At 34.6% G+C, this 12589-nt stretch overlaps 1 long non-coding RNA gene across 2 annotated transcripts in view; it reads left to right on the forward strand.

Moving 5' to 3' along the window:
• Positions 1-12589, forward strand: part of LOC308185307 — a 32779-nt gene that overhangs the window by 3576 nt on the left and 16614 nt on the right. For both annotated transcript variants that reach the window (XR_013943281.1, XR_013943282.1), the window contains exon 2: positions 7707-7839. This is a non-coding gene — a long non-coding RNA (uncharacterized lncRNA). The remainder of the gene's footprint in view (positions 1-7706; positions 7840-12589) is intronic.

The raw sequence follows: 12589 nt of genomic DNA on the forward strand, positions 1-12589 counted from the left end.
AGAAAAGAAAAGAAAAGAAAAGAAAAGAAAAGAAAAGAAAAGAAAAGAAAAGAAAAGAAAAGAAAAGAAAAGAAAAGAAAAGAAAAGAAAAGAAAAGAAAAGAAAAGAAAAGAAAAGAAAAGAAAAGAAAAGAAAAGAAAAAAGAAAACTTAAATTTTTATGACCTGGGTTCAGTAAACAGAAGTGATCAATCCTGCTGTAATAAGAAAATAAGTTCATGTGATCAATAGACCCTGTCTCAAATGGTCTTAGTTACAAAGAGAATTTTTTTTTTAAGAAAAGTTCTTGGAATAATGATAGATAAATGGATTTGTATGTGTGTGGTGTTCAAACGTCCAAGAGCTGACATTTATTTTACTTAATAGAAAAATGACAAATGGGCAGTTATATACTGGGTATGAATACCTTAGTGCAAGAACCCTGGAGATTAAGTTGTTTTAAAGATGAATGAAAACCAGCGTCACAAACCTTAGATTCTCTCACTCTAAGATTGATGAAATCAGTTGGTTTGTTACACTATGTGCAATCACGTACAGGGGGTACATGTACACTGCAAATGAAGGACTGCTCAAAAGTCAAGGTGCTGTAGCTACAGCTGCAGTCCTTCCATAAAATATAATGTTTTAGATACCTTATACATAGCAGTAGGCTATTCATAAAAGAAATGATTGGCAAAAAATAAAAGCCTTACACAGGAGGACAAAGCATTAGAAACTGAGCACTTCAGAACTGATGATGTGCTTATGAGCAAGAAAGAATTTTTGCTTGGTTCTAAAGGCAAAAGAAAACAATGATATTTAAATTATGCACTGACTGAAAAATGCTGTGGTTAGTATTCCATTCAAAGTACAAATACAGGTCCAGTCTCCCTGGCAAGCCAATAATTACTTCACTGAACTGTCTTAATTCATAAATAATACTTTTCCCAGCTTGACTCAAGTTAGGAGAGGATAAAAGAACTGATACTTCATGTAAGAAGAAATGGTTTCTACACTGTCTATTTTGTGAGATGGAACAGAAGAGAAATATTTCACAATAAAATGTCCTCCTCTCACTTATTAGTGAAAACAGAAGAAACATCAGCATTTGTTGTTCTTTTCACCAACTCTTTTTCTTGGGTCTTTGCTCACTGGCCCTCAGCCCTGCTTCCACTCAATCTCTATTGGTAGCTGATGGCTGAAATCCCTTTTGTGCCTTTGAAAAATCTCACCTGCCAGAAACAAGTACAGCAATATAATATGTACTGGAGAAGTTTATTTATTTATCTAATATTTGTCTTACAAAGTGTCTATCAGAAGACTATTTTTTTTCTTCCATACAGCTGGTTGATACCATGGTTCTTTTGCTGTTCATGTACCAGTATGAATAGTTTAAACAATAATCTTAACTTCATAGAGAAGTTCAGAGATAGCAACATCTGGCTGCTGTGAACTGTTAATGCTGAAATATAGTCCTCAACATAGAGGAGGACTTTATCAACGTAATAATATAATGTTATTGTTATCAGTTTTCTTAATCTATGTTAGAAAGGCTTTTTTTTCATTTTATTTTATTTTATTTTTTTTTTTCCACAGTAATCCTTCCACATTTTCTGTGATTTCCAGATTTTCAGGTCCAGCTTCTCCACTACTCTTCTACCCTTTATTAATTTTCCAAAATTTAGGTATCTTCTTGCTTCTTTCCACAAACTTACCATATTGACTGTTATGCACTCCAGCAGAGTACCCCACTCTGTAGCCCTCTTTGCAACACATTGCCATTCACATGTGTAGGATCAGCAGTTAAAATAATCCACAAGTTGTCTTGATACAGCAGTAATTTACAATGTTAAAGTTGCCCAGAAAAAAAACTCCACAGACCAGAATAAAACAATACCCAGCACAGAATATGAAAGAAATATAACCTTGAGGAGTAAGATACAATTTGTGGAGTGTTAAAAAATGGACATTCAAGACATACAGAGTATAGCATAATTTCTTAATTACTGAAACTGTCTCTTTAAGTCTACTACAACCATGTAAGAGATGTTGCTCTGAGGTACCTGTCTCAAATGTAACATTTTATTGTTCTTCTCTTGACACAATGATAGAAAACTAAGACTTGATCTTTTATTTCAAATTTAGCAGTACCTGAGGAAACGGTACTGCACATCTTTCAAAATAACATCACAAAATTGTCATTATTCCTCTTAAAAAAATACATTTGGTGAAAACAATTTAATCTTTAAAATAAATTTTTTTTTTTTTTTAACCTCACTTCTTTAAGAGAAATAAACAGAATTCGACAGAGGAATAAGACACACAGAAAAAGAAAGAAGCAAACAAAACGATGGAAAGAAAGCAGGAAAGCAAGAGAGAGAAAGAGAGAGAAGAAAGAGAGAAAGCGAGAGAGAGAGAGAAAGAGAGAAAGAAAGAAAGAGAAAGAGAGAAAGAGAGAGAGAGAAAGAAAGAAAGAAAGAGAGAGAGAGAAAGAGAAAGAAAGAAAGAAAGAAAGAAAGAAAGAAAGAAAGAAAGAAAGAAAGAAAGAAAGAAAGAAAGAAAGAAAGAAAGAAAAAGAAAAAAGAAAGAAGAAAGAAGAAAGAAGAAAGAAAGAAAAAGAAAGAAAGAAGAAAGAAAGAAAGAAAGAAAGAAAGAAAGAGAAAGAAAAAGAAAGAAAGAAAGAAGGAAAGAAGGAAAGAAGGAAAGAAGGAAAGAAAGAAAGAAAGAAAGAAAGAAAGAAAGAAAGAAAGAAAGAAAGAAAGAAAGAAAGAAAGAAAAAGAAAGATTGAAATTACCATTCAGCATAACTCATTTTTTTCCAGCAGTTTAAAATTATTACTTACAGCCCATGTGAATCAATCAATTGCTTTCTCTTTAGGATCTTAACTACCTTCTCCTTTTCGCCTTATTGTTGTCCACTTTTTATACAGTTAGTACTACTCATTCTACCTTTTTACAGCAAAGAAGACAGCACTTGTTTTGTCTGTTTTAGTGTCTCTGGTGGGTGCAATCTTTAAATTAATTGTTGTATGTACTTCCAAGTTAAATGAGCCTCTCCTAAAAGAAGGAGAAGCACCTGTTCTCTTGCATGGAACAACAGAAATCAAATGCATAAAGCTATTCCATCTTCCCTTTTGCACAGGAATCAATAGGCATGAAACACAACCATGTTTAACATGGAAGGAGGTGAAACAAATCTGTTTGCTTGCTATAGAGTGACTTGTAAAATAACAGAAATGCATTTCCAACCCTAAAATCATCTCAGAGGGTGGGGAGTAGGGCTGATATTTTGCAGTGCATGATAGGATTCATCTTCACTATTTCCCTTTTACTTTCACTTTGTTGTTGTTGTTTTCTTCACCATGGAAATAATTGTAGAAGTAGTACAGTATACTCAATATACAAATCCATCTGAGGTGAGAAGGTAATAGGCAATACCTGAGTTTTTCACAGTCAGTATTTGTCACAGGCAAGCTTTAGCTGCAAATTGAAAAAACATACATAGAAACAATTTTAGTCAAAGGCTTTTAACAGTACGTACAGACAAAAGCAACAGCAAGCAAAAAGCTGTTAAAGAGCGTTGTAAGATAAGGTTCATGATTATTATGGTTTTAGTTCACACAGGTGAAAGTAGACATCTTTGATTTGCATATTTCCTTATATACTACTGCCTAAGAAAGCACTCTTCTCCCAGAGTGAGGAAATCACTCAGACTTTGCCTTTGCATGAAGTTCTGTTTGAGCTTTGCCTCTGAAAACAGTAGGACTCTTGAGCATACAGGTGTGAGTAAACATTTCAAGGTCAAAGCCACCTTCCTACCAAATGGAGCTATGACAGATGTCTCCTCCAACCGATCACTACAATGCTAGAGGTTCCAGACATGGCTGACACACAGCAAGTATATTTGGTGGCTGTCACCCATTTTCCACTCCCAGTGAGCAAAGTCCAAATACCCAGTCATTGGCAAAGGTATTTATTTTGACAACACATCTGATTTCAGACTATTAATGAATGCCTCATTATTTGCATTTACTGCATGTTGTTGGTTCTGAAGACACATGGCATCAACCATTTCTTATTGAGTTTTCCCTATATTCAGACTTTCTGTAGCTGCCTGCTAGGCAAATAAAGTCAGCTGGTGTAAAATTCAGATGAAGTCCACCCATCTGGCACCAGAACTTGAAGGTTCCTTTGCGTTGCTGCAATGAAGATCTGGCAGCCAACCAATAGATAGTAAGACATAAGTTCACTGAACTCAACACGAGACTGTGCAACACAAGAAACCTTAGGAGAGAATTTGCACTCAGAAGAAACCCTGTTAGAAAAATGTGATATTTATTGCCACATCACCCTGAGGGAGGCCAGATGTAGAAGACAAGAATTCAACTCTGGAAACCTCTGTGAAATATTTTGTGAAGCAGCTTGACCTGGTAACTGTAGAGAACACGTAAGACTCTTTAATAGTTAAACTAAACACTGTTAAGGAATATTTCATATTCTTTTTCCCAGGTTTGTATAATAATATATTATATTTGTGTTTTATATATTTATAAAAATGTAATATATTTAAATACTAATAGGACACTATGTTTATAATATATTATATAAGTATATAAGTGTAGATATTTATATATATTTTTTTTCCTCTTGGACATTGAAACCATGCTGTGAAGCAAGAGATAGGCACTCAATATATTGGTGATCACATACATTCTGTAAAAGTCTTTTGACCAAAAATAACATTATAGGTGCCAACAAAGGCTGGCTTGGGAAATTGTGTGTTAGTTCTGTAGACTGTCTTGATTCAGGAGAGACAAAAAGAGAAATCAAATAATGTTCATTTAAAAGTAACTCTCTTCTTTACATTAATCACCCTGCTGACCACAGTGAAATATGCTGAAACATAGTATTATGTGACACTTACAGGACATGGGTGGAAATGGAGGTTGGGAAATTGCAAGACATGGTCATCTGTTTGAATTAAAATCTAAATATTACATAAAACTGAAAAATGCAGACAGGTGGTTGAGCAGATTCAGTAAGTTGGATATGACTGTGAAGAAATACCCTTTCAGTAATGTGAAACTTAATAGACTGGAAGCATATTTCCCATTGTAATGAATTCAGTGACATCTGTTGTTTCAAGATATATGGTGCTTGAATAATTGCAAAGCGACCAACAATGATAGCTAGCTTTAACAAGCAGAAATCTTCTCATTAAGCTACTGAGAGCAGTTCTGTAGCTTTAACACAGAAGCTTATAAAATATCGAGATGGGCTGCTGCTTATAGGTCCTTGCAGTCTGTGAATGCGCCTCTTCTTTCCACCTGCCCTTTCTTCTGAGAAGCATACTTCTGCATCTGTCAGGATGGCAGAGAATTAGCTGTCTGGAAAACTTTTCTCTATTATCAGTAATAATTAATATTGCATTGCAGAACAATCTAGCACTTCATCTAAGATAAAGCTAATCCCTTATACTAACTCCTTGTAAAGAGTAGTACCAAATTGGGACAGCTTAGGGTCTAGAAGAACAAAAAAGAATTTTTTTTTCACAGGCTGAGGTGACACAGCTTGAGTACAGCCAGATGGCAGTTTAGTAATAGTGCCAGGGCAAGCAGCCAGTCAGTGAGTCCTGTTTAACAGGCATCCCGTTTTGAGTGATTTGGCTCACCTTATACAGGAATTTAGACCTTTCAGACTGACAGAATGACTGAGGATTCATTGTTTCTTTCCTTCTTTCCTTCTTTCCTTCTTTCCTTCTTTCTTTCTTTCTTTCTTTCCTTCTTTCTTTCCTTCTTTCTTTCCTTCTTTCTTTCCTTCTTTCTTTCCTTCTTTCTTTCCTTCTTTCTTTCCTTCTTTCCTTCTTTCTTTCTTTCTTTCTTTCTTTCTTTCTTTCTTTCTTTCTTTCTTTCTTTCTTTCTTTCTTTCTTTCTTTCTTTCTTTCTTTCTTTCTTTCTCTTTCCTTCTTTCCTTCTTTCCTTCTTTCTTTCTTTCTTTCTTTCTTTCTTTCTTTCTTTCTTTCTTTCTTTCTTTCTTTCTTTCTTTCTTTCTTTCTTTCTTTCTCTTTCCTTCCTTCCTTCCTTCCTTCCTTCCTTCCTTCCTTCTCTCCCCCACCCCTTTTTCTGTTTTTTTTTTTTTTTTTTTTTGGGGGGGAGTGGGGGAGGGAAGGGAGGGAGAGGTTGGGAGGGGTGGGGTGGGGCAAAACAAGAGTTCAGAAAACATCTGTAGTTCTACCACTTTCAAATTAAGTAAAGCTTTTATTTCCTAAAATCTTCTTCTAGATTCCTGGCAAGATATTGTATGTGTTACTGTTTCCAAGGTCCATTCTTGTGATCTGAAAAACTTGTGTTTCAAAGAGCTCTGCTTTCAAATCTCACTTATGAATGAAATGTCTTCTCAAAGATTAAGAAATTCTTAATGTTTAAAGTTGTCTTCGGCCATGGAAAGAAAAGGCAGCATCTAGGACTCCTTGGTCTTGTTAGTAAATTTGTATCTGAAAAAGAAATTCTCTAGCACTGCTACAGTCTGTGAACTTGTCTTGGAAGCCTTCTGTCTTGCATCTCATTCTTGTTTGCTATGTGTAGTTGACACAGATTGGCTTAAAATCCTTTGTAAATTGTCATGGCTGAAGAATATATTTATTTTTCTTTTTTTCTGAAGAAATTAAATTTATGTATAAATCTACTAACAGACCACTGAAGAGCTGATATTAAGATCCTGCTCAAGGTTTGTATCTTGTTACAGAAGAATTAATTTTCTTTCTTAAAAAAAAAAAAAAAGAAGAAAGAAGAAAAATGAAGAAAGAGAGAGAGAAAGAAAGAGAGAAAGAGAGAAGGAAAGAAGGAAAGGAAGAAGAAAGAAAGAAGGAAAGAAGGAAAGAGGGAAAGAGGGAAAGAAAGAAAGAGGGAAAGAAAGAGGGAAAGAGGGAAAGAAAGAAGGAAAGAAAGAAGGAAAGAAAGAGGGAAAGAGAGAGGGAAAAAAGAGGGAAAGAAAGAGAAAGAAAGAAAGAAAGAAAGAAAGAAAGAAAGAAAGAAAGAAAGAAAGAAAGAAAGAAAGAAAAGAAAGAGAAAGAAAGAAAAAAAAAAGAAAGAGAACACCAAAAGACAAAATAGGATACAGTATATTCGTTAAATATTCTAGAATGTTCTTCATACAAAGGATATATCAGATTATAGTAGTTTGGCAGAAAGACAGAAAACTAGAGGGCCTATTAGCAGAGAAACTCACCTCTTTTGTTTTTTCCTGTTATTTAAGATGTAAGAACATATTCAGCTGAATGAAAACCATTAGTTTTACTGGTTCATGGATATCTTAAACTCTAGTAATCTCATTTCTGAAATTATAAATTTATGTTCTTTTTTGTTGATTTTTTTTCCATTTCAACTGAGAGCCTTTTTTTTTTTAATAAATCTAAAACTGGATTTTGGTAGTTATAATAGCATGGAACCAAATCTTTATTATTATTATTATTATTATTATTATTATTATTATTATTATTATTATTATTATTTCTATTGTATGAGTTGCAAATACAGGCAGGCACTTCTGTATAGTATAAATAAGCTGGCTGGGAATAAACTGTAAGCTTCTGCTCTGGGTTGCTTTGCAAATTCTAATGACAGTTTTCTTGTAAGCAGAATGCAATAGTGGGGGAAAAAATAAAAAAAATCTAGTACCATAGAGTCATCTATGCCTCTCACAAAGAAACTATACATTATCTCCCTGAAGGTGGCACCATGGTAACTCTGCAGTTCTCAATGGATAAAAAGACACAACCTCTCCCAGTCAAGTCCTGCTCTAAGATGTTATTCTTCCTCACTCTGATGTGTCTCCTGATTCCTGTATATACCAGTCTATTTCTGTAAGTATTATATTCCTATATGTATTATATACAGGAGTATATATAATACACAGGAATATGTACAATATACAGGAATATATATTACATTCAGGAAAATATATATATATATATGAATATACGAACTGCATATTTCTTTAATTGCTGGTAACACGGTTGAGCAAAGATGATGGAAGTAAAACTTTGTGACAGGTTCTGCAGAAGAAGAATTGAAAGGAAGTTATGTGCAAGAGTGGCAGCTTAACAGAAGCATTTTCCTTGAAGTTTACTTCCTGTTTTCATTCAGAACAGAACTTGTAAGGACAGTGATTCTGGCCAAAAAGCTGGTGTTTTCTACAGCTAGACAGCAGGTTTTACTCAAGTACTACAGCAAATGCCTGGCAATATCCCTAAATAAGCACATGTATTGAAGTTAAAAAGTTAATTAGAATTATTCTCAGAGAGTGGTGAGGCACTGGAACAGGTTACCCAGAGAAGCTGTGGATACCCAATCCCTGGAAGTGCTCAAGAACAGGTTGGATGAGGCCCTGAGCAACCTCGTCTAGTGGGTGGCATCCATGCCCGTAGCAGGGGGGGTTGGAACTAGATGATCTTTAAGATCCCTTCCAACCTGAGCCATTCTATGATTCTACGATGACGCTCAAGGATCAAAATTTAGTTTTACGTATCTCTATTTTATTGTGTATTTCAGAATTACCAGAGCAATTTCCCTGGAAGTTCTCTGAAAGAAAAAGAATGGGTCTTCTGAAACATATATATATACACACATATATATATATATTTTTTTTCTTAATTGAAAGTGAAAACTTCACTGTAGATATGATTAAGATATGGCTAAAGCTTCCTGCATAATAGAAGCTGGTCATAAAACTGCATACAACTGCATTCTTGATTTCTGCATGTTTGTCTCTTTTTTGATGAGGTTTAGCAGCAGAAGTGTACCACTGTGCTTTATATACCTTGTCCTTAAAGACCTTTATATTTTAGGAAAAAAAAAAAAAAAAAAAGGTTACTTTCCTAGATTTCACCTCTTTGTTTTCCTAATCTTATTACAAGTTAAAATTTAGTTGTTTCACTTGTTGTCTTTCACAATGGAGAGAGAGGTAGTAATAACATTACACCTTATCCATTTTTTTTTCCTGACTGATGTCATGTTTTAAACTTGGTATTAATTTGGTATTGTCTTTCATGATTGGAGTTTGTTGGGGCACTGGGAGTGAGTCAAGTCTTATCACCCCTGCACTGTCTAGAAAGAACAGAACTAGAGAAGGAGTTGATTGATTCAGGGGTCAAAGAATTTTTAATTCCTTTTATATGTTTATTATAACATGGAATGCATGAATATAAGAATTTTCAGAGCAGTGGCTGTCTAGTCTGTATGAATACTCTTGCTGATACATCAAATACCTAACAATCCTAAGGAAGGATAAATTCAGTACTTTTAATTTTTACAAACTATAGTTAGTGTGGACAGTGCTAAGTATGAAAGGATCCCAAGTAAATGCACTGATTTTTCAGTATGAACACATCTAAATGAGTTAAAAACTACCTCTGCCTGTCTTCAAAGTTAATTTTGTGTTAAATTTATCCAGCTCAGGTGCATGATTTTAGAAATCACGATAGCTTAACCTACCTTGGTGTGCCTATATATCATATTGTAGCTTAGACAATCTGAGTTACCTATTACTTATTTTCTGGTAATTAAAAGGTTTCATGCTTAAAGGATCAGATTCTGAAATGTTGCTGATTTTCAGTGGAAAGTACTGAGATTATCTCAAGGAGCCTCACTTTGTTCAGAAACAGATTCTTCTTCAGCTTTCACTTCCAGAAAGTGACTATTTTTTATTTTTATTTTTTGAGGCTTTAATCCACCAAAATGTTTTGTATTACTTTGTGTGTGTATATATATGTATATGTAAGTATGTATTTCTATGAACTCCTGTATTACAGCTTACTGAAATAGATATTCAAGAGGAGATTCAGGAGTGATAGTTACATGATAGATACTGATAGATCCTGATAGATACATTTCTGCTTTATCTTCATTTAGTAAGAAATAATTCAGCTTATGCATTTTTTATGGAATGGAAAAACAGTGAATCCTTAAGTGTCCATCTCAGAAATAAGAGCTTATTAGCTAGGACTGTGAATGAAAATGTGTGAAGAATCTGCAAGCATTAAAGGAGAAGGAGAATGTACTTCCTAAACAGAGAATGCTCTTTGGGAGAAGTGTTCATTACTTAAAAGAATTAAAGTGAAGCTTTACCCATAACACACAAATGTTTTCTCTCTAACACCCTTGAGCTTTGATCTGAATTTCACCACCAATAATTTGAAATTATCAAATAACTGCGGCATGGACAGACTAAAGGGTTAGGGAAGTATTTTGTGGACAGAAGTAAGCCCTTCAGAACTCAAGAAGCTTTGACAGTAATAGCAAGCTGGTTTGGACATTTGATTTCAGGATGTGAACATAATGTTTCTAGATCAAACCAATGAAGGGGATGAGGTGAAGTGCATGAGGTGGTAATGAGTAAAACGTGAGTTGTATTAACATAGAAAAAAAAAAAAACACGCCTTACTGTTGTATAATATTTGTATCCCTTCCTGCTCTAATCTGGATCAGCAATTTGATGGGATAGTGAGGGAAGATAATATATCCTGTGAATTGGGTTCACTTCTTAACTTTTTCATGAAGTTGCATGTAAACACTATCAAGACACTGAATTGTGGGAACAAGTCATTTCTTCATCTGCAAAAAGAGGTGATGGTCACAGAGACAGTGAAATAAAAAGATACATGATACCTGAATACTATAAATGACCATAAGCATAGACTTAACAATGGCTCTCTGGAAACATTTTTATAAAGATGTTGCTTAAAACAAAAAGTTTCATATTCAATTTCCCAAAATTTATGTCTTGATCAATAAAATATATTAGATGCATTTTTCTTGCTCTTGTTCTGCAGTCAGGACTTGAGGGTGGTGGTTACGCCCACAGAATCATTAGTGTACAAAACTCAGTGTACAAAACACATCTCCCCTATCTGTGTAAATGTGGACTATAAATAAGGCAGGATTCTTAAAAGGAGAGAAGATTAAAGGCAGAGAAGTCATATTGTTTTGTGAATACATTTATCTTCTGCACATGATGGCTGAGGACTGGATTCAGAAAACCAGAACTTGTGTTCTAGTCCTCCTCCTTGTGGTTTGGATGAGTCTGGCTATCTGGCAAGAGAAATGAAGAAAATAATGAATCATTTACTGACAGTCCTTGTAGCTGTCAAAAGAAATCTTTGGTCTTTACCAGTCAGAAAATGAAGTAATATGAAAATGAAAGCTATGGCTCTTATTCTAAAGGATACAAGTATTTATCTAAGGAGTTCTAGCCTAAACTAAACAATTCGTTAAACTCAGAATCAGTCTATTGTTTTTAGCGCAATATTTGAATTTACAGCAGGATAGCAGAGAACATTCTCAAGGTATTGGGATTCCTTTGCTGGAAGGGCCCAGGAAAAATGCAGTTAGCCGGTTCCTGTTCATTCTCGTTCAGGTTCTATAAGGAACTAAACAGTTTAACCTTCTTTGAATTTAATAGCAGAGGTATGCAATCACACCTGCTCAACATTGGCCCCAGTAGTATTCTAGAAACTAAAAGAATGACACTTGTTTTATTAATTACATAGCTCTTCAAGTATGGACTGAAATTTTAAAACAGTTACTTTTTGCTTAGGCTCTCCTTGGTAGTCCATGGCTTTTAGAAACTTTCAATAATCAGACGCTGTACTTTTTTTTTTTTTTTTTTTTCCCCAAAGATTTCAAGGGTAAGAAACACACTTACATACTCAGACCACACTCACTACTTAGACTAACTCTCTCTTTTACCTCACCTAAGGGTGAGGGTGAGGGATTATGAGAACGTTAAGCATAATATCAGGGGGTTACAACATGATAATCATCAACTGCAATAACACTCAAATCTAAATGAATAATTTCTTCAAAGAAACCCAACATCTATATGACACTTAGGACAGCAGAACCATGAAAGTTGTGTTTTAACAACTTTAACAATCCAATGAACAAACCCATATAAACTTAGACAAACTGAGGGAAATCTGATGGACTAAACAGAAGCAGAAATTTCCTAATGGATATCTGTAGAACAGATCGATGTGTGTAGCTCTCCTTGCTGTTATTGACCCAAGCTGCTTTCCCAGAGCAAGAAAGAATCCTCCTTCCATTTAGGTAGCAGAATCTTTTATATATGTGCAAATTGAAGGTAGAAGAAATCAGTTTCATGGTACTTTCTCAAAGCTCCCAAGTGAAAAAAAACTACGTGGAAATTCACCCACACTTCAAAAGAAGCCTGCACTGAATGTCTTCCAAGTATCAAGTATTCTGAGCAGCTTTTATCTATCTCTACTAATAATTGATCAGACTGTTAAATGTTATGGCACAGTAAACCAGGTGCTAGGTATAGAGAGTGTGGAGTCACACACAGTCCAACCTCAAAGTGATTTGTAAAACTGATATAAAATTTCTTGGACCATAATGAGGAAACCATGTGTGTGGTGGCCTTCACAAAAAAACAATTTAGTGACACATTTTGCAAATCAAAGAATCTCAGATATGTTGCATGGCATCTCACGTGGCAAACCTATTATTTGTCCAAATAATACTGTGTACCAGATACGCAAATTTGATTTGGAGGCTTCAGGTTATTATAAAAAACTGTACACAGCACTAGTTGCT

This window comes from Anser brachyrhynchus (genome assembly GCF_964034855.1).
Source record: "Anser brachyrhynchus genome assembly, chromosome: Z".
In the NCBI taxonomy this organism is placed as follows: Eukaryota; Metazoa; Chordata; class Aves; order Anseriformes; family Anatidae; genus Anser; species Anser brachyrhynchus.